This window comes from Apium graveolens, chromosome 10, assembly GCF_009905375.1.
Source record: "Apium graveolens cultivar Ventura chromosome 10, ASM990537v1, whole genome shotgun sequence".
In the NCBI taxonomy this organism is placed as follows: domain Eukaryota; kingdom Viridiplantae; phylum Streptophyta; class Magnoliopsida; order Apiales; family Apiaceae; genus Apium; species Apium graveolens.
The window spans coordinates 177,718,766-177,743,438 of NC_133656.1; the positions used below are offsets into that span (position 1 = coordinate 177,718,766).

The following is a 24,673-nucleotide window of genomic DNA, read 5'->3' on the forward strand; positions in this document are numbered from 1 at the left end:
GCACCTAGATACATAGGTCCTTTTGAGATTTTGAGTCAAGTAGGAAAGGTGGCCTACGAGTTGGCCTTACCACCTCAGTATCGGCATGTGCATAATGTGTTCCATGTGTCGTTGCTTAAGAAGTACAATCCTGACGCTAGCCATGTGATAGAATATGAACCTGTAGAAATTCAGGCAGACCTGTCATTTGTGGAGCAACCGGTTAAAATACTCGACTGGCAAGTAAAGAGTCTTAGGAATAAGTCAGTAAAGTTAGTAAAAGTGCTTTGGAGGAACCCTAAGGTCGAAGAATCGACTTGGGAGTTAGAGTCTGATATGCGTTCCCGGCATCCTCATCTTTTCTCTTAGATTCTGGGGACAGAATCCCTTAAGGGGAGAGGATGTTACGACCGGCATTTTATGTAATATTATTTGTGGATTTGGTATAATATTAAAGTCAAATGAAAATATATTCAATGATTGTACGCTAGTGTGAGTGAAAATTTCTGCATTATAAATTTGCTTTGTGTAGTATATGATTTTTCAAAGCAAGAGTTTATTTAATTTCTTTATTTTTGATTTATAAGGAATATTCTAAGCTTTGTAAAAATTTTCTTTTAAAAGGTATTTTGTTCACAAATTTTGAAAATGATTTTATAAAGTCTCTAAAAATCCAAGTTATTTTATGGTATAAATTTTATAATTTTTGAACTTGTATTTTATTTTATAAAAATAAATCATTATAAATTTTAGTTGTCATATTTATCAAATTACATAAGAGACCATGCATGCAAATCACCCTTCTATTCTCTCAAAGGGCAAATAAGACTTTTCCAACCCCACTAACTCATTTGATTATTACCAAATTACTACATTAGCCTTGCATGCAAAATGGCCTAACTTTAGCTAAAGGACATTTTTGAAAGTTCTCACTTCCACTCATTATTTGTCAACCAAAAAGCATAAAACAAAAAAATCAAAGTGGGAGAAATCAATCCACTCATTCCACACTCCAACACACCACAAATTTTCTCTATTTTCCCCCTCCCACCTTGCTCTCGGCCGAAGGCCAAATTCCCCATCCCCCTTCCATTTTTCAATTCATTCTTCATCTTCCCAAGTGTAAATCTTTTACCTACATTCATCTTATATCCTTTCCAAGTGTTTTGAGACTTAAAAGTTGAAGTTCCATGGATGCATGTGTAGTTCTTATGTGATCTCCAAAGAGAAACTCTTGATTCTTGTCTCTATGAGATATATTATGTATATGTGCTAACTAAGTATTTTATGGAGATATCATGCTTTAAAATCCTTTGCATGCTACTGAAATTTCATTATATATTTATGTTTAGCCATGCATGCTAGTTTTAAGACATTAAAATGATGATCAACAATGTTTTGCATGCTATTCTTTTCGAAATCATGTTGTTATGTTTAAAAATCTATAAATGTGAAATAGGTGTGCTTAAAATAGATTGTTTCCATGATAAATTTCTTATTAATACTTAAAAGAAGTTATATTTCATGATTATTAAGGATGAGTATTAGGTGCAAGTCGATTTTGCAAGCATTTAAAACTTTATGCCTAGCCGAAATCTTGTTATGTGCTTTCCATGAGTTGCATGTTATATATTTAGTTGCATGTTGTTGTTTTTGGGCATGGATGATCTCACCCAAGGTTATTTTGAGAATAAGGGAGTTAGTTCAGTATATTACCATGTATAAGTCTTGGTTTAAGTATTGGGATGTTGGTAGTTGAGTTTGTCAAGTCAAAACCTTGGAGAAATGAGAGTTATAGTTTCTGCAAAAAATTAGTTTAGTACCCTGAGGTTTAGAATGAGTTTTGACCATGTCATTGATGTGCACTTTGAGGCCCAAGCCACCAGAAGTTAGTATTGGGAGTATAAAAAAGGTTTTAGGAGTTGGTTGGAGGTTTGCATGTCTTTTGGTTAGGTGCACAAGTAGAATCACAAAATCTGTCCAGCAGGGGACAGTTTTGTTGCAACTTAGAAATAGGGAGATTTGACCATGTCATGGGTAGGCCCTCATTAGGCCCAATTGGGCCTTAGTTAGAGGGAGTGTCAGAGAAGTTTTTCCAACCATAGTTCATAGGATATGAGTTAGAACCATGAGTCACAAGTTAATTCAAGTCAGGGCGTTTTCTGCCCAGAAAAGCAGGGGAACCTTGGACTTTTAGCTTAGGCCCAAGAAGGCCCAAGCCAGGCCCTTGAGCCACATCAAGCTTGTGAGATGCCCTTAGGTCAGGAGAGTCTTGTGTAAAAGTTTTGAAGGAAAAATTGTAGTTTAAGAGTGCCTAATGCACTCAAGAAACTATAGTTATCATTCTGAAATTTGCACCAGTGAGCACTATCACTATCACTTATCATGTAGTTTTAGAACACTTAGAAGTGAGTATTAGGTCGACCACCATAGTTTTAAGATGGTATAAGGTCATTAGAGCAAAAGGCACAAGTGAGGGTCAATAGGTTTTGGATAATTTAGGAAAGGCACATCGAGTTAGGGAGCCAAAATTTGAAGACTTTGTCTAGTTTAGCGACCAAGTGACTTAAGTGGTGAGTCGAGATCATCCAAGCCTAGTGTTGCATTATGGTATATATGGTGTTATTTGATATTAATATACGATATGTGATTATGTGGCTACGTGTGTACATTTGAAATATAAAGGTGGATATAAATTAGGTGCGTATAGGCCTAAGTGCCATCCATGTTTAATTTCGGGTTGTAAATAGGTTAAGATGGTAAGAATATATTATAATGAGGATTATTATTATTTATGTAGGATCTCGAGACGAGGGAAAACTTGCCATAAAAGTCGAGTGAAGCTCCAGTTGCTCCTACCAGTCAGACCAGACCAGCCTATCTCAAGGCAAGTGATTCAACTTGACCTTCATATTTACTATAAACAGTTCATATATATCGATGCAATTATCCTGAGTCATTTTGATATGTTTAAATCAAGCGTATCTCTCGATTATCTTTGAATTATATAGAAATGCCATGAACCCTCGAGTATGTATTGCAAGTAGTTCAAAAGTCTTTTCATGATAGTTAAATGCCATGATAAAATAAAGAGTTGTTATATTACTTGATTGATCCTCCTGATTAACATGCTGATGATTCCTAAGTATTGATATCTCATCCTGATACTTGAACCCCTATAGAACCTTACCTTGAACTCTGATAGTCAGAAACTTACCAACATGATTCCTCATTGATTGATACCCTCTTTCCTATCCTAAAGCTTGACAATTCTGATATATATATACATCCTGAGCTAGAGATCATTACCTTAACACCCATAGTATTCGTGAAACTTATCTTCTTAATGATCCAACACCTGTACCTTGACGAGAAACCATTGCTTTGAGCCCAGTTTGGCATTACCCCTTCATATTATCCATTAGTCTCATCATATTTTCCTGTTCAAGTTCTGACATATGAAATCCTTTTGGTTACCCTAATAGAGTAAAGTTTTGTGAATCATGGCCCTTAGATTTAGTACCATATTTCCCATGTTTCGAGTTAATCTATAATCCCTTAATAAAAATATTTACTGTTAAAAGAGATTTTATTACAATTCGGCATCAGCTTTTGAAATAAATAAAATGTGGGTTTTCAGTCCCCATGTTTTCTTGAATAGTGGATCTGGACTGAGACGCGAGTCCTTTCCATACTTATATTAGGCTTAAAAGTTGCCTAGGGATTCCCATTAATGTTTTAGAACCCAGCGAGGTTCGGGTTACTTCGCGGCTGATCACCGGCTGTAATCCGTAGCGTCATAAAATGATTTTGATTAAGACATGATTTTAAAATTGTTTTGATGCAAGCAAAATGATGCCATCTCACATAGTTTTATCTCTCGTTATCATTAGTTATGTCTTTCCATTGTCATTCTTAAAAGTATATCTCAATTTATGTTTTGTGCCGTACTGTTAGCACTTGTTGAGCATTTGGCTCACTCCTTGCTTTACCCTGATATTACAGCTAGCAGCTATGGTTAGATTCAAGCAGACTGCCCGTAAGACCTGTGATGTTGATGCTTATGTTCGAGCTCAGGTAGAATAAGTAATAATAGCTGTGTGAGGACTCGGTATTTGTAATCAGATGTAATAGTTGGTAGTGTTGGGCTGTTCCAAACCCTAAACTGTAAGATCTTGGATTTGGTTGTGTATTCTTCATTAAAATGATGTAATAGCTATATTTATTTTGCTGTTTAAGTTGGGGGTGTGACAATAATGGTTTTCTTACTCCGATGGAACTGATTTCAAGACCTATAGACGAAAGTTGTGGAACTTCCTCAAAGGCTTTTTTCATAGGATACCACTGGGTTTTCGGACGCAGGATATGAATGAAATTTCTACGGGTACAGTTTTTCTTGGAGATTTTAAGACAGCTCTATGATTCCAGATTATACAGTCACACAGTGGTTTGTACCAATGCTATATTTATCCAGGAATCAAGGAGATCAGACAGGCAGGAATTGTGGAGGTTAGAGAGAATAGTGGGGACAGACAAATATCTCAGTTACATGCATTAAGGTTGGAACCCCGGGATAGAATGTAAGAGTTACTGATAGCTGAATCAGTGTTAGGGCGAAAACACGCGCTAATATTCACGCAAGTATACGCGTTCGCAAGTAGTATAAGATATAAATCAGATTCGTTCCCACAGAGCTGGTTTAGATTACGTTCAATTTATGCACCTATGCAACAATGTATGTTTATCGCTCAATGCTAAGACAAATAACAAATTGGTTTTTTATTAAACTAAGAGATTATACTAAATAACATTAACTAAGAGAATTAAGGTTGAATTACTATATATAACAAACATGGGATTCTAACTTCATTATATACTTCATTCAATAGCCTTCTCGTTCTTAACCTTAGCATGTGATGGTGAGGACACTAATCAGATAACACGAAACTGATAAACGCCAACTTTCGTTGCACGAGTACCATTCTACCAGACATCCACAAAAGAGATAGAAGCTGAATAGGCACCAATTACATTGAGACCCTATATGTCTATAGAATTTGACAACATAACGGTTTAAGAACAAGTTATCTATCTTGATTACATAGGGCAAGTAAAACGGTTAGAGTTACCTACAAATCATGCATACACGTACATGAACCTATGCTAGCATGGCAAGTTCTAAACCTCTATATTCACTGTCGCTTCAATAGAGATTAACACGCTATCTTATATGTTAGCTATGCACATAAGACGAATAAGCACAACCAATACTAGGATATAAATCAATCACCACACACCAAGATATCGAAACAATTAATTATTGAAATCCATAAGTAAATCCGCTAGAACCCCATGACAATGATTAGCCCATAATCGAACTCATCGTCACCATGGGTTCCAATGATAGCATGGTATAAAACAAGTTCTTAATAAACTAAATAATAATCAAAGTATGAATAAACGAGATCTAGGTTCAACAAGAAGGAAAACGAGCATCCAAAGTTACAACTAATTTAAAGAATCACAAGTTGAAAACAAGATCTTCTTTTTCAGAGTTGTTATGTGCTTCTAGGCCTTCTGCTTGGTATCCCAATCTTCCCGGATGATGAAAACCCTTTTTTTTAAGTATATATACGCTCAGGAGAGCTGAGCGGCCGCTCAGCTCTCTGAGCGGGCGCTCAGCTCTCTGAGCGGGCGCTCAGCTCTCTGAGCGGGCGCTCAGCTCTCTGAGCGGGCGCTCAGCTCTCTGAGCGGGCGCTCAGCTCTCTGAGCGGGCGCTCAGCTACTGACTGGAAAAATATTCTGATGAATCTTGTTTTGACCATAACTTGAGTTCTACTCGTCAGAATTTGGCGATTCAACTGCCCACGCGAAGCTATTGAGATTCTCTACAACTTTAAAATGGCCTTGGCTTCCAATTCTGATCACTTTTCATCATATTTCCTTTAAAAGCTCTTTTCTTCATTTATCTGATACCTGAAATGCAATAACACAAAAATACATCAAAATACCAACAACTTGAGTCCAAAACACCAATTTAAGCTTGTAATAAAGCATTCCAAGTGGATATATAATCCACTTATCATACCCCCAAACTTGAATCGATGCTTGTCCTCAAGCATAAACAGACTCAAAACTACAAAATAAACCTAATGCATGAATGCAACTACGTGAATGCAACTAAATAACAATGCAATCGATCCCCTCAGAATAACCATAACCAAATGAATAAACCAATGCCTCTAAAAATACAATGACTTTAAACAGAGTTCAAATAAATCCCACAAACCAACTCACAAACCAGAAACGTGCGTGTGTGGATGCTTAACAGATATACTCTCGATACTAGATCAATAACCATAACTTATCTATCATCGAAACAATCAAAAGTTTATAAACAGAATAGACAATAAACGCATTATGACTCACAACACCTCCTTTCTACTAGAGTTATACAAGGATTCACACTATTATTGAACACATAGCAAAGATGCTTATTTGATCGTGCAATGAATGAGGTCCCAAAAGACTTATACAATAATACCCATGTAGCGAGCGTTAGGTTAGCGGATCCCAGACTATAAAAGACTTAGGTCACTAGGCACAAAGTCTTCTAGAACTTAATAACTCGAGTATTAAAGAGCTCACTCTTGATCAATTGTGCATAAACACATACTTTTTTTCTTTCTTTTTTTTCTCTTTTTTCTTTTTTTTTTCCTTTTTTTTTCAACACTTTCTGAATGAGTGTGTTTCGCTCCATCTCATTCAACCCTAGACTACTCATAAAAATATGAGCCGGCTACTAGCCATTTGACACCTAGCCTTATAACAACTAGCAATGAAATCCAAGTTTTTCTCCAGATAAAAAGAATCAGTGTTTTTACGTCACTACGAGAATATCACAAATTCTAAATATAACCAAGTGATTAAATCTCAACAACAAACAAGTATGATCATGATCTAGATCAAAAGCAACCCTAGAAGACTTTGTGAAAATATTTGTTTCTGGCATGCAAATCAATTCATTAGGACTTAAACATCCCTCTATTCATCATCACCACACTGAAATCAACATCAACTTATCAAATATCATAGTTCATCTTAAGGGATCATGCTAAATATGCATGCAAATGCAACTATATGAAATTACATAAAAACAAACAAATATGTCCTAAATGAACAATCATACAAAAATATGAATGAACTACAACTAAACATGCAACATAAATCTATATGAATCTATATGGACACACACTACTAATCCTTACTTTATCACCCCAAACTTAAAATTTTCAATGTCCTCATTGAAGGTAATAATAAGGATTTCAGGCATACCTAGTCGTCGGAAAGATCACCCTCTTCGGGTGGAGGATCAGGTGGCCAATCAACCTCGCCACCAGTGTCTCGAACAACAGTACCGAAAGCATGTGTCAAATCAGCAGCAAAATGATGGTGAATGTCGTGCATGGCCTCCATACACCTAGTTACTCGCCTGTATTGCTCATCACCAACACCAGTCTTATCAACTACCTGCTGCACATGAGAAGAACCCTCTATAGGCACTGGAGGATCCGTTCGGCTACCCTCTACATCATCAAAGATATATCCCAACCCCTTGTCAGGGGGTGCACCTAAGAATGAATAACTCAAGTGATCTGGTAGTGGGTGAAGCTCAAGTGTGGAAACATCTTCAATAGATGGCTCGAGACGGTCTCGAGAAAATTTCAGCTCTGCTAACCCAAGAGAATCGAATGGCAAATCCAACATCCTCTTCCACAGAGGTGCATTCAAAACCTGCATTTGCTCTACTTTAAAACACTCCTCTTTAGTTGTGGGTAACTTTATTTCCTTGAACACATTAAAAGTGACCTTTTGATCATGAACCTTCATCGTAAGCTCTCCTTTTTGCACATCGATCATAGTTCGGCCTGTAGCCAAGAATGGTCTTCCCAAGATGATGGGAATCTTCTTATCTTCCTCGAAATCAAGAATTACAAAGTCAGCAGGGAAGAAGAGTTTATCCACCTTGACCAAGACATCCTCCACTATACCTCGTGGATAAGCGATGGAACGGTCAGCTAGTTGCAATGACATGTATATTGGTTTCGGCTCAGGCAGACCAAGCTTCTTGAAGATAGATAAGGGCATCAGATTGATGCTAGCTCCTAAATCACATAAACACTTGTCGAATGACAAGTTTCCGATGGTGCAAGGAATAGTGAAGCTCCCAGGATCTTTAAGCTTCGGAGGCAACTTCTGTTGTAGCACAGCACTACATTCCTCCGTGAGAGCAACAGTCTCTAAGTCATCGAGATTCACTTTCCGAGAGAGAATACCTTTCATAAACCTCACATAGCTAGGCATCTGTTCAAGAGCTTCAACGAAAGGTATGTTGATATGAAGTTTCTTGAACACCTCCAAAAACTTCTCAAACTGCTTATCCAACTTCTGCTTCTGCAGCCTTTTAGGAAAAGGAGGTGGAGGATAGATCTGCTTCTCCTCTATATTACCCTCAGGAAGAGTGTGTTCCACAGTAGTCTTCCTTGGTTCCACCTCTGCTTCCTTCTACACTTCTTCTTTAGCCACAACTGCATTTTCTGAATCTTGAGATTTTTCAGGCTCTTCGTCTTGCTGAATTTGGGGGCTTGCGACCTTTCCAGACCTTAAGGTGATGGCGTTCACATGTTCTTCAACTTTCTTCTTTCCTGGATTGGCTTCTATATCACTAGCAAGCGTTCCTGGTGGTCGATTCAATAAGGCATTAGCAATTTGCCTTATTTGGTTCTCCAGATTCTGGATAGAAACAGCCTGGCTTTGGCATATAAGAGCCTGGTTTTTGCACATAAGTCTCAACTCCTCCAATTCAGATTTTTCATTCGAAGATAGACCTGCATCATGAGTTTGTTGTTGAAGTTGGAGTTGTTGTCTTGGTGTAAATTGTTGTTGAAAACCAGGAGGGTTAAATAGCTTATTTCCAAACTGCTGGAATGGCTGTTGCATCACATTTTGATTGTTGCTCCAGCTGAAGTTAGGATGATTCCAGTTGTCAGGATGATAAGTGTCTGGAACTGGTTGTTGCGATCTCTGAAAGTTGCTCACAAACTGAGCTGAGTCACTAGATATAGCGCATTGCTCCGTCACATGCGGACCGGCACACAACTCACAAACACTATTTATCTGTTTAACACCATAGTTAACCAGAGAATCGATCTTCATAGACAACGCCTTTAGTTGAGCAGTGATAGTCGTAGCTGTATCCACTTCAAGAACTCCTGCTACCTTGCCCTGTGGATATCTCTGGGTTGGATACTGATATTCATTAGCAGCCGTCAGTTTAATTAGATCATAAGCTTCCTTATAGCTCTTTGCCCATAATGCTCCGCCTGATGCTGCATCGAGCATGGGTCTGGACTGTGCTCCCAACCCATTGTAAAAATAAGTGATGATCATCCAATCAGGAATTCCATGATGAGGACACTTCCTAAGCATCTCCTTGTAGCGCTCCCAAGCTTCACTTAGCGATTCTCCCGTTTGCTGCGCAAATTGAGTAATAGCATTCCTGAGTGCAGCTGTCTTCGCCATAGGGAAGAATTTAGTAAGAAACTTCTGAGCAAGATCTTCCCAAGTAGTAATCGAACCAGCTGGTAGAGAGTGTAACCAGCTCTTAGCCTTGTCCTTTAGAGAGAATGGGAACAGTCTCAGCTTCACAGCAGCTTCAGAAACACCGTTGAACTTGAAGGTGTCGCATATTTCAATGAAATCCCTAATGTGTGTATTGGGATCTTCCGTTGGAGAACCCCCAAACTGGACTGAAGTCTGTACCCATTGAATTATGCCAAGCTTGATCTCAAAGGTATTAGCTGTGATAGCTGGCCGGACAATGCTAGATTGAATGTCATTGATCTTGGGTTGAGAAAAATCCATCAAGGCTTTCGTTCGTGCTGCTGGATCTCCCATTGTAATGAGTACCTGAAACCCAAACAAATAAACCGTGAAAGTAAAAGAATCCGAGTCAGTGAACTTTAATGACCACTGATGACAAGCACATAAACTAAAAATTAACACCGAGTCCCCGGCAGCGGCGCCAAAAACTTGTTAGGGCGAAAACACATGCTAATATTCACGCAAGTATACGCGTTCGCAAGTAGTATAAGATATAAATCAGATTCGTTCCCACAGAGACGGGTTTAGATTAAGTTCAATTTATGCACCTATGCAACAATGTATGGTTATCGCTCAATGCTAAGACAAATAACAAATTGGGTTTTTATTAAACTAAGAGATTATACTAAATAACATTAACTAAGAGAATTAAGGTTGAATTACTATATATAACAAACATGGGATTCTAACTTCATTATATACTTCATTCAATAGCCTTCTCGTTCTTAACCGTAGCATGTGATGGTGAGGACACTAATCAGATAACACGAAACTGATAAACGCCAACTTTCGTTGCACGAGTACCATTCTATCAGACATCCACAAAAGAGATAGAAGCTGAATAGGCACCAATTATATTGAGACCCTATATGTCTATAGAATTTGACAATATAACGGTTTAAGAACAAGTTATCTATCTTGATTACATAGGGCAAGTAAAACGGTTAGAGTTACCTACGAATCATGCATACACGTACATGAACCTATGCTAGCATGGCAAATTCTAAACCTCTATATTCATTGTCGCTTCAATAGAGATTAACACGTTATCTTATATGTTAGCTATGCACATAAGACGAATAAGCACAACCAATACTAGGATATCAATCATCACACACCAAGATATCGAAACAATTAATTATTGAAATCCATAAGTAAATCTGCTAGAACCCCATGACAACGATTAGCCCATAATTGAACTCATCGTCACCATGGGTTCCAATGATAGCATGGTATAAAACAAGTTCTTAATAAACTAAATAATAATCAAAGTACGAATAAACGAGATCTAGGTTCAATAAGAAGGAAAACGAGCATCCAAAGTTACAACTAATTCAAAGAATCACAAGTTGAAAACAAGATCTTCTTTTTTAGAGTTGTTATGTGCTTCTAGGCCTTCTCCTTGGTATCCCAATCTTCCCGGATGATGAAAACCCTTTTTTTAAGTATATATACGCCCCTAGTGGACCTGGACCCTTAAAATCGTCAAATTCTACTCAAAAAAGGCTTTTTCAGCAAAATCAGCGACCAGCCGCGCCCTGAGCGGCCGCTCAGCTCTCCTGAGCGGGCGCTCAGCTCTCCTGAGCGGGCGCTCAGCTCTCTGAGTGGGCGCTCAGCTCTGCAGAGCGGGCGTTCAGCTACTGACTGGAAAAATATTCTGATGAACCTTGTTTTGACCATAACTTGAGTTCTACTCGTCAGAATTAGGCGATTCAACTGCCCACGCGAAGCTATTGAGATTCTCTACAACTTGACAATGGCCTTGACTTCCAATTCTGATCACTTTTCATCATATTTCCTTTAAAAGCTCTTTTCTTCATTTATCTGATACCTGAAATGCAATAACACAAAAACACATCAAAATACCAACAACTTGAGTCCAAAACACCAATTTAAGCTTGTAATAAAGCATTCCAAGTGGATATAAAATCCACTTATCAATCAGAAGAAGCTCAGGTAGAATTACTTGAGGGACTGGACGTCAGGGCAGTATTTTACTTGTCAGGGAAGTTTAGTCGAATCAGATTCACAAGGAGTAGAGAAGATATATCCAATGATCAAGCCTATCTATTCCGAAGCAGAGATTCTTACAGATTCAGTTCAAGAGGTGATTACAAGACCGAGATTGGGACAAATACAAGATTTGATAGTTACAGGTATGACAAGCAATATGTGTCAAGTAACTATCAGGGGTTTTTCTACAACAGAACAAGAAGCTTGACAAATAAGGATAAGTAGGGATTCAGTTAAAGAATTGAGACAAAGGTAGAATATTTTCTTAGGGAAGCAGCCAGTCAAAACTTATAGTGAACGGGAAAGAGTTGGGATGGATCAGATGACGAGAATAATGAATATCTTGCTTTCATAGAAAACTCTAAAGATGGTCCAACTCACATATCTCAGGTTTTAAATTCTTGAACCACTGTAATATTTTGCTCTCAATATTTAATGCATGATAAGATCATAGTGTTTAAATGTTTAACACTCGCACAAGAATGAGAGCATCACACATAGATAATGATGAACTAGTTCACTAGATTATTATTCTGGTAACTAGGATTGATGTTTAACTTGTGCATGTTACTTTAGATGATCTTAAATATATGTTTGAATATTTGTTGAACATGATTAATTGCTTTAGTGAGATATATGTTTTCCAGCATATAAGACCTTTGTTTATGCTTATCTCATGAATCCTATTATAATGTGATTTATTCATTTGATCTGAATTGTTTGTTAAGATGTATTAGTTTATAATTGGATTGAGATAGCTAGATAAGATTTATCAATAGGATTGGACTAGATAGAATTAGTGATTTAATTGTTAATTCTATTTGTTCCATATCTTACCTATCTTGTTTAATTCTTATGTGTAATGTTTCTGAATGAATGCCATATATTCTTAATACAAAGCTTGCTTATCTTTATGCCATGAATGCATCTCTTAGTACTTGCATTAATTATAGAAAGCATGTTTAGGTTTCCAATAGGGCAAAGACTGCTAGTCCTCCTCATCTGGATGTATACATGAAGACCACTAATGAGTTAATGGCCAATAGGAGCAAACACTGGATAACCTGAAAGTGCTTGGAGAGAATGTTCTACATGAGCAAACAATGAAATATTTTCAGTTGTTCGAAGATTTTGGCATTTACAGCTAAGACTTGTAAGGATATTCTTCATGGCTACACATTGGAATCTACAACCTATAGGGCATTTGTGGTTGATCAACAAAAAGTGATAGAAAGTCTAAGTGCATAATTCAACAACTCCATGCTCCAAGCTGTTAAAGGAGAAATTTATGGTATTGATGATTCATATCCAAGCAGTGGAATGAAAGTGTATCTACACAACTCATTATTTCAATGAAGCCAATCAGCAAGGGTAAGGATTTTCAGGAAATCCCAGCAACAGCTTAGGGGGAGCAATAGAAGGATCAACTATTCAGACACTACGCTACATTAAATATAAAGAGGACACTACAAGAACATATCTGCTGAGACAAAGGGTTTGATGTCACTACTATTCCCAAAGTCTAGTTCTTAAGTGATCGAGATGGTGGAGTAATAATTAGCAGGGCTACTGAGTATGAATAATTATTTCTCTAGTTTTCTATCTGAAGAAGAAACTAATAAAGTTACAGAAGCTCTAATAGATCCAGATTGATTTGGTGATTACAAAGTAAGATGAACTCAATCAGTCAGCAAGCAAATTGTAGGGAAGCTAGTATCCAAACCAAATGACAATATTATAATTGGTACAAGGATAACCAGAAGTCAAACTGGATGAAAATGGCATTATTACAAGGGACAAGGCCAAACTGGATGCTAGGTTATTATCAGGAAGCAGTATCTGATAGAAAGCACCAGTGACGAGACTTGAGGATATTACGACATATCAGGCACCTGATGCACATTCTACCTGGAATTGGACTCTGGTAAGTATGTACAAGTGCACTCCTGGTTGGTGAGTCAAAGGAAGAAGTCAATGCACCACAGTTCATGGACTTTACAGTTGCAGATCTATTGGACTATGTATACCTCTTATTCACAAGCTCACTTCAGGTTAGTATGAACTAGTATACTACTCAAGCAATCATCAAGGACATGGTATGGCACTCTAACTGAAGTTACAAGTTTAATATAAACTAGTAGATTCGTTATACTAATAACTCTCTTATCACTAGGCACAAATATATTGTTTTATATGTGCAGTGATATAATGATAATGATATATGTTGGTCTACGAACAAAAACTTGTGCAATATTATTTGCTAAGTAATTGCAGAGTAGGTATGGAGGAACGTGTTGGAAAGGTTGCAATTCTTTTTGGGATTACTTTAAGCAAGCCATTAGAATAATTCTTTTAGGAGCTCAAGCAAGCCAAAAGAAAATTCTTTTAGGAGCACAAGCAAACCAAAAGAATGATGGCAATACAAGTAAGTTAAGGATCTTTTGAAGATGCAAAATTTGGAAGATTTTGAACATGCCAAGACTACTTACCAACAGAAACCACTAAAGCTTGATCAGTGCAACTTAGGTATAATGACAAGCTATAGAGGTATGACGAGCTCACACTTTTACTCAAATGCTAATAGACAACATGTAATGTTCTCAAGATGCCAATGTGCAAGGTTCCAAGTGGATCCTAGAGAATCCAATCGTATAGCTATTAACAAGATTATTAGATATCTTAAGGGACTACCAATACTTGGAGTAAAGTACCCTAAAGATATTGTGCTTAACATGTTTGGCTATATAGATATAGATTACGCGGGTTGAAAGAAAGTGACTGGAGAAGCATCTCAAGAAGCTGTCAACTTCGTGGAAGTAGATTGATTTCTTGTTATGATAAGAAACAACTTCAAATCCAACAACTCTGTGGAAAACTCTATGACAAGTCACCTTCACACCAGGTATCATTACTTTAGAGAGCATGTCTTTCAGTCAAAGAATTACTGACAGAAACATTTATTAAATCACTTGATAAAGTTAATTTTTCAAGACTGGTTTGTAAGTGTGGGATATCATTCATTATATATTAGCTGAAAATCCCATCTGTAAGGAATTCTTAATATAAGTTCACAAGTATTAAATCTTCAATATTTAAAAGACTTGTGAATTTATCAGTAATCCAGTACCTCGTACTTAGTGCTACTATCTTGATTATCATGATTACAATGTTATAAACATTTATGGTAGTTAAGTATTATAGCATTAAGTTTGAAAATTATTTTAATTGATTTAAATTATGACTGTAAACAATTTCATTCTATATTAGTCTCATAATTTAAATTATATTAAAATAAAATGCAGCATAGTTATTTGTATCTTGTACGAATAATTGTGATACTTTTAGTATTAGTGATATTATTTAGAATTTTTATTCTAAGTAATCAATGCTTATTTCTAAAATCTCTAATATTAAAAGTTGAAGTATTTTCTAAGGTATGTGTATAAAACTCACAATATTTTATATGCTTCAAAAGTATTTCTAAAATTACTAATTATCCAGAGAGTGATTGTCATGTATATAAGTCATATATCCTATTGGTGATTACTCAAGAATAATTATAAACATTTAAGTTCTAGTATCTAACTCATAGATATTTAGTATTTATTTATTTAATATTTATTTTGGGTTGTCTGGATTATGGAATTTGAAGTAATTCAATGATTTTATTTGCTCCATAATTCAAACTAACTTAAAATAAATGAGTAGCATGATTGATTATAACTAAATCTGTCAACAATTGATATCTAGTATATTGATTGTAACTTATGTGTTATAAGTTAATTATGAGATACTGGTTTTAGTGAAGTTAGCAATGTTTACATCTCAAGAATTCACTGAATCAGAATCATGATTGTAGCATGATTAGTTGTGTGCTAATTTATTGACTTATATCAGTTAATGATATTTAGTTAAGAGTTTAACTATGAACTAATTGTGAAGTATTAGTATTTGTGACATTACTTAGAACTCCTCTAAGTAATCAATGCTTATCTTCAGTCACTTATACTAATATAGAAAGTGTAGAAATTTTTCTTAAGTACAACTATGGTTAAAATGTTTGATTGCTTTATTAGAAGTAACCATATGTTGTCAAGTTAGAATAATTTTTATACTTATTTGCAAATTCCTAAATACTTTGATAATAGATACAGTACTCAATGGGTCAAAGTATATGGAACTTAGAATATTTTTCTAAGAATGCAAACAAGACAATGTTGGTTAATGTTGCTTTATTTATCGAACCAATATTGTCTGAGATATTACAGTTGTTAGGAGTTAACAATTGTATAGAATATGATATTGAATGCTAACATCTATTTGATAGATAATTGGTATTTTATTCATTGATATCTTATTTTAATTTAATAAAATAGGGTACAACATAATTATTGGTATCTAAAATACTTGACAAGTATCGGTCAATGATATATTGTTAATATTTTGTTGCAGATAATTGTGAGATTTTAAGTTCTAGTAAATTTATATGAGTTGCTATATATGACAGATTTACTACAATTTGAAATCAGCAGCATAGTCCTTCTTATTAAGATTATTTATTTGATTATAATCTTATAAAGATAGATTATGGAGCTTTTAACATGAATGAGAATTGCTTAGACTTTACCCTAAGTGATCAATGCTTTTACAAAAACTCATTCATATTAAAAGACAAAATCTTTCTTTCTCTTCTTAATACTGCTAGGTCATCAGTCTGTGTCTTATCAAATTATTTATCTTTTTAGGCATAAAAATAGACTTGTGCACTCGAACAGTTTTAAGAGAAAATCAAACTTCTTTCTACATGGGTGATTTCTTATTTCATTAAAATCTTTTGAAATCACTATTGTACATCATTTCTCTCAAAATATTAAATGCATGACTTTCATTCATTATAGATCTTAAATGCATTTTATCTCTACATTGCCATATGTTCTGTGATACAGGTTCAGCCTCCAATGACCTTCTTTCATTTGATTGTCATGAGGTTGAAAACCCACAACTTCTATCCCAGACTATAAAGACTAACACGGAAACAGAACCAACCAACACTCTCTTACCACTAAAATGAAGCATGAATAAGTGTGAGGGAGAAAGTGCCTTAGTGCACCACATAAGGAAGGTTCTGAAGTCAACCCAGCAGCTCTGTCTCCTACAAAGATGAGTAGTATTTAAACCAAGGCAACTGCTAGCCCCCATACATCTTCTCAAAAAGATGTAATGGCTGAAAAGGCACAAAAACAGTTACTAGATTCATCCTCTCAATAGGGTGCGTCTATTGAAATTCGCCTGTCGGCCAGAGTATCCGATGTAGTGTCACCACCTCAAATATAAACAATTCATGATGCACAAGGATAGGTTACACATGCAAAGGATGAGTTGACGAAAATTAGAGTTTTGACCATTTTACGGTCAGATTCGATTGTTCAAGGTTATTTAATGGACCAATTGCCTTTACAGGTGTTAGGAGGGGATACTGATCCAATAGCCATATGTTAGTGGTCAGTGTCTACCTCCCCAGGCTTAAATCCCCTAGGTGCATCTGCGGATAGTAGATCTGACATATGTGCAGATCGACAACTTGTTGACAATGATTCAAATATTACCTGATGAGTCACAAGGAAATGTCTTCACAAACATTAGAAGGAATCTTTGACCTTTATGCTAAATTCTTTGGATCATTGTTTACCTTCCCAGAGTTCAAATATGGAACCCTAAAAGGGAAACTAGCAACTTGTATATTATGACTCAGATTCATCTGACGAGTTTAACAAGGATGGGGATTTGCGAACTCCCATTGCACCACCTGTGACCTCCTTAAGGATGGCTAAAGTGATTTTCCTTGTAGGTACAGCTGAATTTTGGAGGTATGGGAGGAGTGATACACTTGTGAGAATGAGTGTAAATACGAGTGGAGAGAAGAGTGAAACACATGTGAGGTACACGAAACAGAATCACACACTCACAGTGAGGAAGCAAGACAAACACCATATCCTATTCCCTATCCCTAAACATGGTTCTCGATACTTCGGGTCTCGAATCTGTTTATGATTGGAACCTAACTCTTAGGGACCTAAAATTTATAGATTGGATTAGAATGCTTCAGGACTTAACAAGTTGGGAGATAACAATTGGTAACAATTGGTGATCTCACATTTGGGAGGTATAAGGAGTTGGTAAGATTGGTGAACATGATGATCAATAGTGAAGTCATACTTGCAGCATTTAAAGGGACATGGTTGATCAGAATCTGACTTGTTATGTCTTTTCCAACCAAGTGTAACATGAGAACTCCTTCAGACAAAAGCATACATTCCTTCTCTAAGGGGGAGATAAAAGCTTATATAATAGTTTGGAGGATTCCTCAACTAAGGGGAGAAATAGCAGGGAGGAGGAAAAAGGTAAAACATATAACCACAACACCATTATTGTTTATAACTACAGACCCTATTGTACGGGAGAGGTGGTAAACATGAAGGTGATTTCCTAATGATCAGAAAAAGTGGTTTGGTTCATCACTATTCTTCATAAAGGGAGAAGTTGTTTTCCAAAAGGGGAGTACCATTGGTTTTTATCTGCGGATCCTATGGGAGAGGTGGTAAACGAAGGTGATCTCCTTTAAGGAGTTAATTCTCATAGGGGGAGAAGCAAGAGAGATATGCGCTTCTCAACAGGAAATGTGGTTGTACAAAAGAAGCTGCTGATGATTACTTCAAGACTGAGAAGTATTATCTGGAAGAGATTTGAAGAACTAAGGAAATGAAGATGAAACTACTTTAAGATCAGTTTAGTGCTAGAGGAACAAGCATCTTTCATTTCAGTTACTCAAGAAATCTGGAAATGCAATATTTGATCCAGAAAACCAGTAGCATTATTTACAAGTCCTGGTACATTACTTTTTCTAGTTGTTAGTTGAGTTATCCTCTCTATTTAATTTGTTTGTTAGGTTTAACAATCAAATAGGGGGAGATTGTTGGTGAGACTGCGTAGTTGTATGAACAGTTATATGATAACTCAACACGAGAACAACACTAGAACATGACAGGTTAATAATACTACGACTACATAAGAAATCAGGATGAATGAAGACAAGGTAAAAAAAAGAATCAAAGATTAGAAGAAGGCTTGAAGTCTGTTTACAGGTCACTGAAAGAAGTTCATTAATATGTTCATGCCTCAGTGAAGAATAAAGGTTAAAGACTTTCAGAGTTTCAGAAATGATGAAGATTCAGTGTATAAAGTGCTACCAGAAGATATCAGTGTATTGGCATTGATTTAAGATAGACAGTGTATGAAGCATAGGAATATGAAGAATTGAAGACATGGTATAAACAGAGGTTAAAGAAGACAGTTGCAGTCTTGAAGTTATACTCGCTGACGGGAGCTCATTTATATGTTCAAGTGTCGGTGAAGAACAGTGAATGAAGTGTTCAAGATTGTAGTAGCAATGAAGACGTTGTTTAAAGTACCCGAAAGGATTCCAATGAAAGTACAGTTGTTTATTGACAAATAGTGTTAGAATCAATGGATATTCAACCAATCTGTATCAACTCAGAAACATAAGACAAATTGAATTAGGTTCTCTCAATGCTAGTTGTTTGTGAACCAGACGAGTGCACCAAACATCAGTATACAAGAAGGGATTTAATTCAATTACAGAAGAAGGTGTTAATACAGTGAAGAATGGAAAAATAAAAGCAAAATATTCTAAGGCAGAAGACTCTTCACTCTAGTCTCCATAGAAGTGTAAGTATGGTCGCCATAGTGCTCCAGTGGTCGCCATAGGGCTCCAGTGGTCGCCATAGGGCTCCAGTGGTCTCCATAGGGCTCCAGTGGTCGCCATAGGGCTCCAGTGGTTGCCATAGAGCTCCAGTGGTCGCCATAGAGCTCCAATGGTCGCCATATAGCTCAAGTGGTCGCCATAGAGCTCAATTGGTCGCCATAGAGCCACACGGATGCTGGTCACCATAGTAGAAAAGCCAAAGGATACTCCAGTCACCTTAGAACACTTGGTTGATTTTCCAGTTAATTATATAGCAGTTATTCAAGGATATTTTTTGACACAAAGCTGCCACCTGTCCAAATGAATTGAAAGTCTACATAGAGAAGCAGAATATATAACAATCAAAATTATTATTATTAGTTCTGTTCATCTTCTCTCTCAAGAGAGGTGATGAAAACAAGAAACAAAGAGAATACAGAGAAGCTCAACACATTGGTATCCATTTAACTTCTCACCGGAGTAACGTTATAATGCCCGATTTAACTCTTGCATATTCATAGGGGCATTATAACCATTACCCGATAATTAAATCCTTAGACAAACAAAAGCTAGATCATTGTATAGGATTTGATTTGTAAATCTTTTTAGTAGCTAGGAACTTTATTGTTATTAGATTGTAGCCGGTTAATTTATTTACCGGAGTGTAGCAATACCCCTCGAGGATTTATATAAGAATATATATTTCCCCGAATATCTTGTGTTCCTCGTTTTATTGTTCCAAACACTATTTCTCTCAAGAACACGAAACCACTAACCGAGCACTAAATCTTATATCCGCTAAATATTCGAAAGAATTTATAATTTAGTGATTATCGTATTCAACCCCCCCCCCTTCTACGATAATTCGGGACCTAACAACATGCAACTTCAATCTTGCTCAACATGGATGGTTTGAGATAATTTTTATTCAGAATGAACATGTTTGTATGGTTAATTAGTCGTTGCAGGATTACCGAAAATTATCTGCAAAAATGATTTCAAAGCTTGCCAAACCACTTGTAAGTGAATTTCTTGCATATTTAAATACCATTGTTAGTTTTACATTGTTTAATTTGTTATGTCTATTTTATTACAGGATTATTTTTTATATATTTCATGATTGACTATCACAGGTGATAAAGACTCCTGAAATAAAGATCAAAACAAATTTTCCACTTGTCATCAACAAATACAACCACCAAGTCAATTAAAACAAATCATGGAGAGGGAAACAAATACCAATTGAGGAAGTATATGGCAGCTGGGCTACAATGTATCAAAGTCTTCCAATATTATGCACAACAATCTTAAAGGCTAAATTCAGAACTACTGTTGAGATTGATATCGTTCCTCATTCTGAAGAACGGGTACATCCTTTTGCAAGCGTATATTTTGGGGTCTCAAATCAATGATGGATGGTCGGAAACACGCACGACCAATTATTTTAATTGACGGAACCTTTTTGAAGGGAAAATATGTAGGGAAGATACTTGTTACCATGGGTGTCGATACAAACAACCACCCTTATTATTTATGTTATACCTTAGTAGATGAGGAGACGCATGATAATTGAATTTTGTTTTTGATAATTTTGCGCAAACATGTGTGTCCACAAGAGTCGTCGTATGCATAATTTCAGATAAGAATCTGAGGATAACAAGACTGTAAGAATTATGGACACACATCTAAATATTATTGAGGATAACATGAAAAGGGGGAAGAATTGTGTTCACGTTCATTGGATATACTTTCTAAGATTGAAACGAAGGATACTATACACATGGTCACAACTTATAGCCGTATATGCAAGTAATGTTCAATGTATGTACGCACCGGGACCTTTTCAAAGGTAGGGTGAAGGGAGGCAATATGCAGGTTGTTAAGTTAAAAGACCGTAGCTGCACGTGCAGAAAATGGGAATAACATCATATATCGTGCTCTCATGCAGTTACGGGTTGTCTCAAAAATAACATTAAGTGGAAGCATCTCACTGAGCCTTCTCATTACAATCACGAACAACAGAAGTTGTATATGCCATTAATATATTCACTACAACCAATTGAATACTGTAACTATCAATTACCCCTGAAATGGCAGATGTATGATAAGTGGGTGGCCTATGAGTTCCTAAAGAAGAAGAAGAAAAAAAACGCGGCGAGAAGGGGCAATCCTTGAGAATCAGAATGAAGATGGATGCTTCATATTCGGGGAAGAAGGAAGTGCCTGCCATCAAGAATGTCACACCAAGTGAAGTAAGAAATGTCCATTGCATCCGGATGCACAAATATGATCTTGTAATTTTCACAATGCTTTTAATTTCCTTTTTCTTTTTATAATATGTTGCATCTTATATTGTTCTTTACTTAAGTATTACTTCAAAATTCTATGATAGTTGTAATATGATTTGTTTTCTTAATACAATTATTACGAAATTAATTTTAAATTATAATCATACAAGCTTTAAAAGTATGAAATTAATGCAAATTTAACTTTAAAACCCTCACAATAAAAAAATGTTATGTGTTGATTCTCAATGATCAGGAGGAGTTCAGGGTCTGACTGTTTTAGATATCATCAATATTTGATCTGTCGTCAGGATTTGATGCATCATCAATATTTGCAGAACATCAGCATCTGAAGGCAGTCTGTTGTGAAGATTGATTATGTTCCTTATTTTGAGGAATGAATATCTGTTCGTTCTGAGTGATAGGACTTTGAATATTAAGTTAAAGATATGTATCATTTTTTGTTAGTATTTGATAATGCATATCTTAGATTGATTTGTAGTAGTTGTGTATTATATAAACACAGTTTAGGTCATCACGTAGTGATTAACTCGAGCATTGTAAGACCTAGAAGCTCTCAAGAACATCAGTATTTCTTGAGAGAGTTTGTAACAGTTTTTATCAGAAATATAAAGAACTGTTATATTTTTATACTTGTTCGATATGTTTATAGAATTGTATCCAACCCCCTTAAACAATTATATTACTACTGGGCAACAATTGGTATCAGAGCAAACTGATAAATTTACAATCAGAAGCGATCTAAACATGGCTCTGAACAAATATGAAAGTATTAAAATCCCCATTCTGAAAAAGGCTGAATATCCTACATGGAAGGTGAAGATGCTCATGCACCTGGAGGCTACAGATCCAGACTATCTCGACGTAATCAATGATGGACCCTACATGCCAATAAAACTGGTGCCTGCAACTCCTACTGTTGCTGAACACTATCAGTTAAAGGAGAAGAGTGAGTGGACACCAGAAGAGAAAGTTGTTGTGCTGAAAGATGCAAAAGTGAGAAACATTTTACATAACAGTCTTGATTCTGTGATGTCAAACAGGGTTATAGCCTATAAGACTGCCAAGGAGATCTGAGATGCTCTTGAAACTTAATTTCAAGGAACCATGGCCATCAAGAAGAATAGAAGGACTGTTTTAATTCAAGAATATGAACATTTCGAGGCCAAACCTGATGAAAGTCTTACTGACATCTATGAAAGGTTTCTCACCCTGGTAAACAATCTATCCTTGGTGGGAAAGGTGTATGATCAGGAGGATTCAAATACTAAGTTTCCGAGAGCCTTGAATGAGGAATGAGAGACTCAGACTTCAATCATACGACAACAGTATAATTTGGAAATAATCACCCTGGATGAAGTCTATGGCATGCTGAGAACTCATGATCTGGAAGTTCAGCAAAGGAAAGAGAGGAAAAGCAACAAGGGAAAATTAGTTGCTTTGAAAGTGAATATTAAAGCCTCAAAAGAAAGGTCTGTTGAAGCTGTAAGGAAAAAGAACAATCTTCCAGAATCAGACACTGATGATTCATCATCAAATCCCGATGATGATACTGATTCTGAAACTGATGAGAACGTGACAAATTCTGATGTCATGCAAATGGCTGCATTGCTAGTTAAGAGCTTCAAGAAGATGCAATTCAGGAAGTCACAGAAGAAAAGAAGCTTCAGGAAGAAGTTCACTGGAGGGGAAAGGAAGTCATTTGGAAGAAGAGAAGGAAAAGACTCTAAAGCTAGAAAAGTCGATATGTCAAAAATCAAGTGCTACAACTGTGATGAACCTGGTCACTTTGCTATAGAGTTCGAAAAGACAAAACATGACAAAGAGAAGAACAAAGCCTTGATTACCTCAAACAAGGTGTTAGATATATTTGAGATGTCATGTCTAATATGATTCATGTTTAGTTTTCAGATCTTAACAAACAGGACATATCAAGACTTACTGAAATCAGTACTTACTTGAAATTAGAACTTAATATCAGAACTTAAGGTCATATCAGAACTTAAGTGCAGGATGACTTTCATATAAGGAAGTAAGCTGATTTACAGTAGAAGATCGAGACTAAGACAAAAGAAGATATGTGTGGAAAGAGTTAGAAGACTGGAAGACTTGTAGAAAATATCTGATCGATATATTTTAGGAGACAGAATTATATTCCATATCAATTAGAAGTTATCTTATAACTGTGTACTATATAAACACAGACTTAGGGTTTACACTATATGTGTTATCATTATCGAGAAGATTATACATTGTAAACTAGCAACTCTTAGTGATATTTGTTCATCACTGAGAGAGAACAACAGTTCTTATTGTAACAGAGTTTATTCAATATACTTGATCTTTGTTACATACTTGTGTTAAATCAATTTGATTGTATTAACATTGTATTCAACCTCCTTCTACAGTGTTGCGTGACCTAACAATTGGTATCAGAGCTTATCTGTTAACACACATATAGTAAAGATCCAAACAATCATGTCTGAAGAAGCACAAACTCCAACCAAGCCCACTAAAACTGAAGAAACTCAAAAGACTCAAACCCACAGTCGATATGAGACTATTAGAGTTCCCATACTGAGACCTTCTTAGTATCCCATATGGAAAGTGAAGATGGTTATGTTTTTGGAAGCTACTGATCCAGAATAACTTGACAGAATTAATGAAGGACCACATAAGCCTACCAAGCTCTCTGTTGTAGTTTCTGATCAACCAGCAAAGACCATACCAAAGGAGAAAGGTGAGTACACAGCTGAAAACATCTCATCTATTGCCAAGGATGCAAGGGTAAGGCATTTGTTGCATAGTGCCATTGATAATGTCATGTCAAACAGGGTAATTAATTGCAAAACTGCAAAGGAGATATGGGATGCTTTGGAGACAAGATGCCAGGGAACTGATGCAATCAAGAAGAATAGGAGGATTACACTCACTCAAGAGTATGAGCACT

At 36.2% G+C, this 24,673-nt stretch overlaps 1 non-coding gene across 1 annotated transcript; it reads left to right on the forward strand.

Annotated features, from left to right (window-relative positions):
• Positions 1-9,439: 9,439 nt before the first annotated feature.
• Positions 9,440-9,546, forward strand: LOC141694018 (small nucleolar RNA R71). Its single transcript, XR_012563351.1, has one exon. It is a non-coding gene; the product is annotated as a small nucleolar RNA R71 (small nucleolar RNA).
• Positions 9,547-24,673: the final 15,127 nt, after the last annotated feature.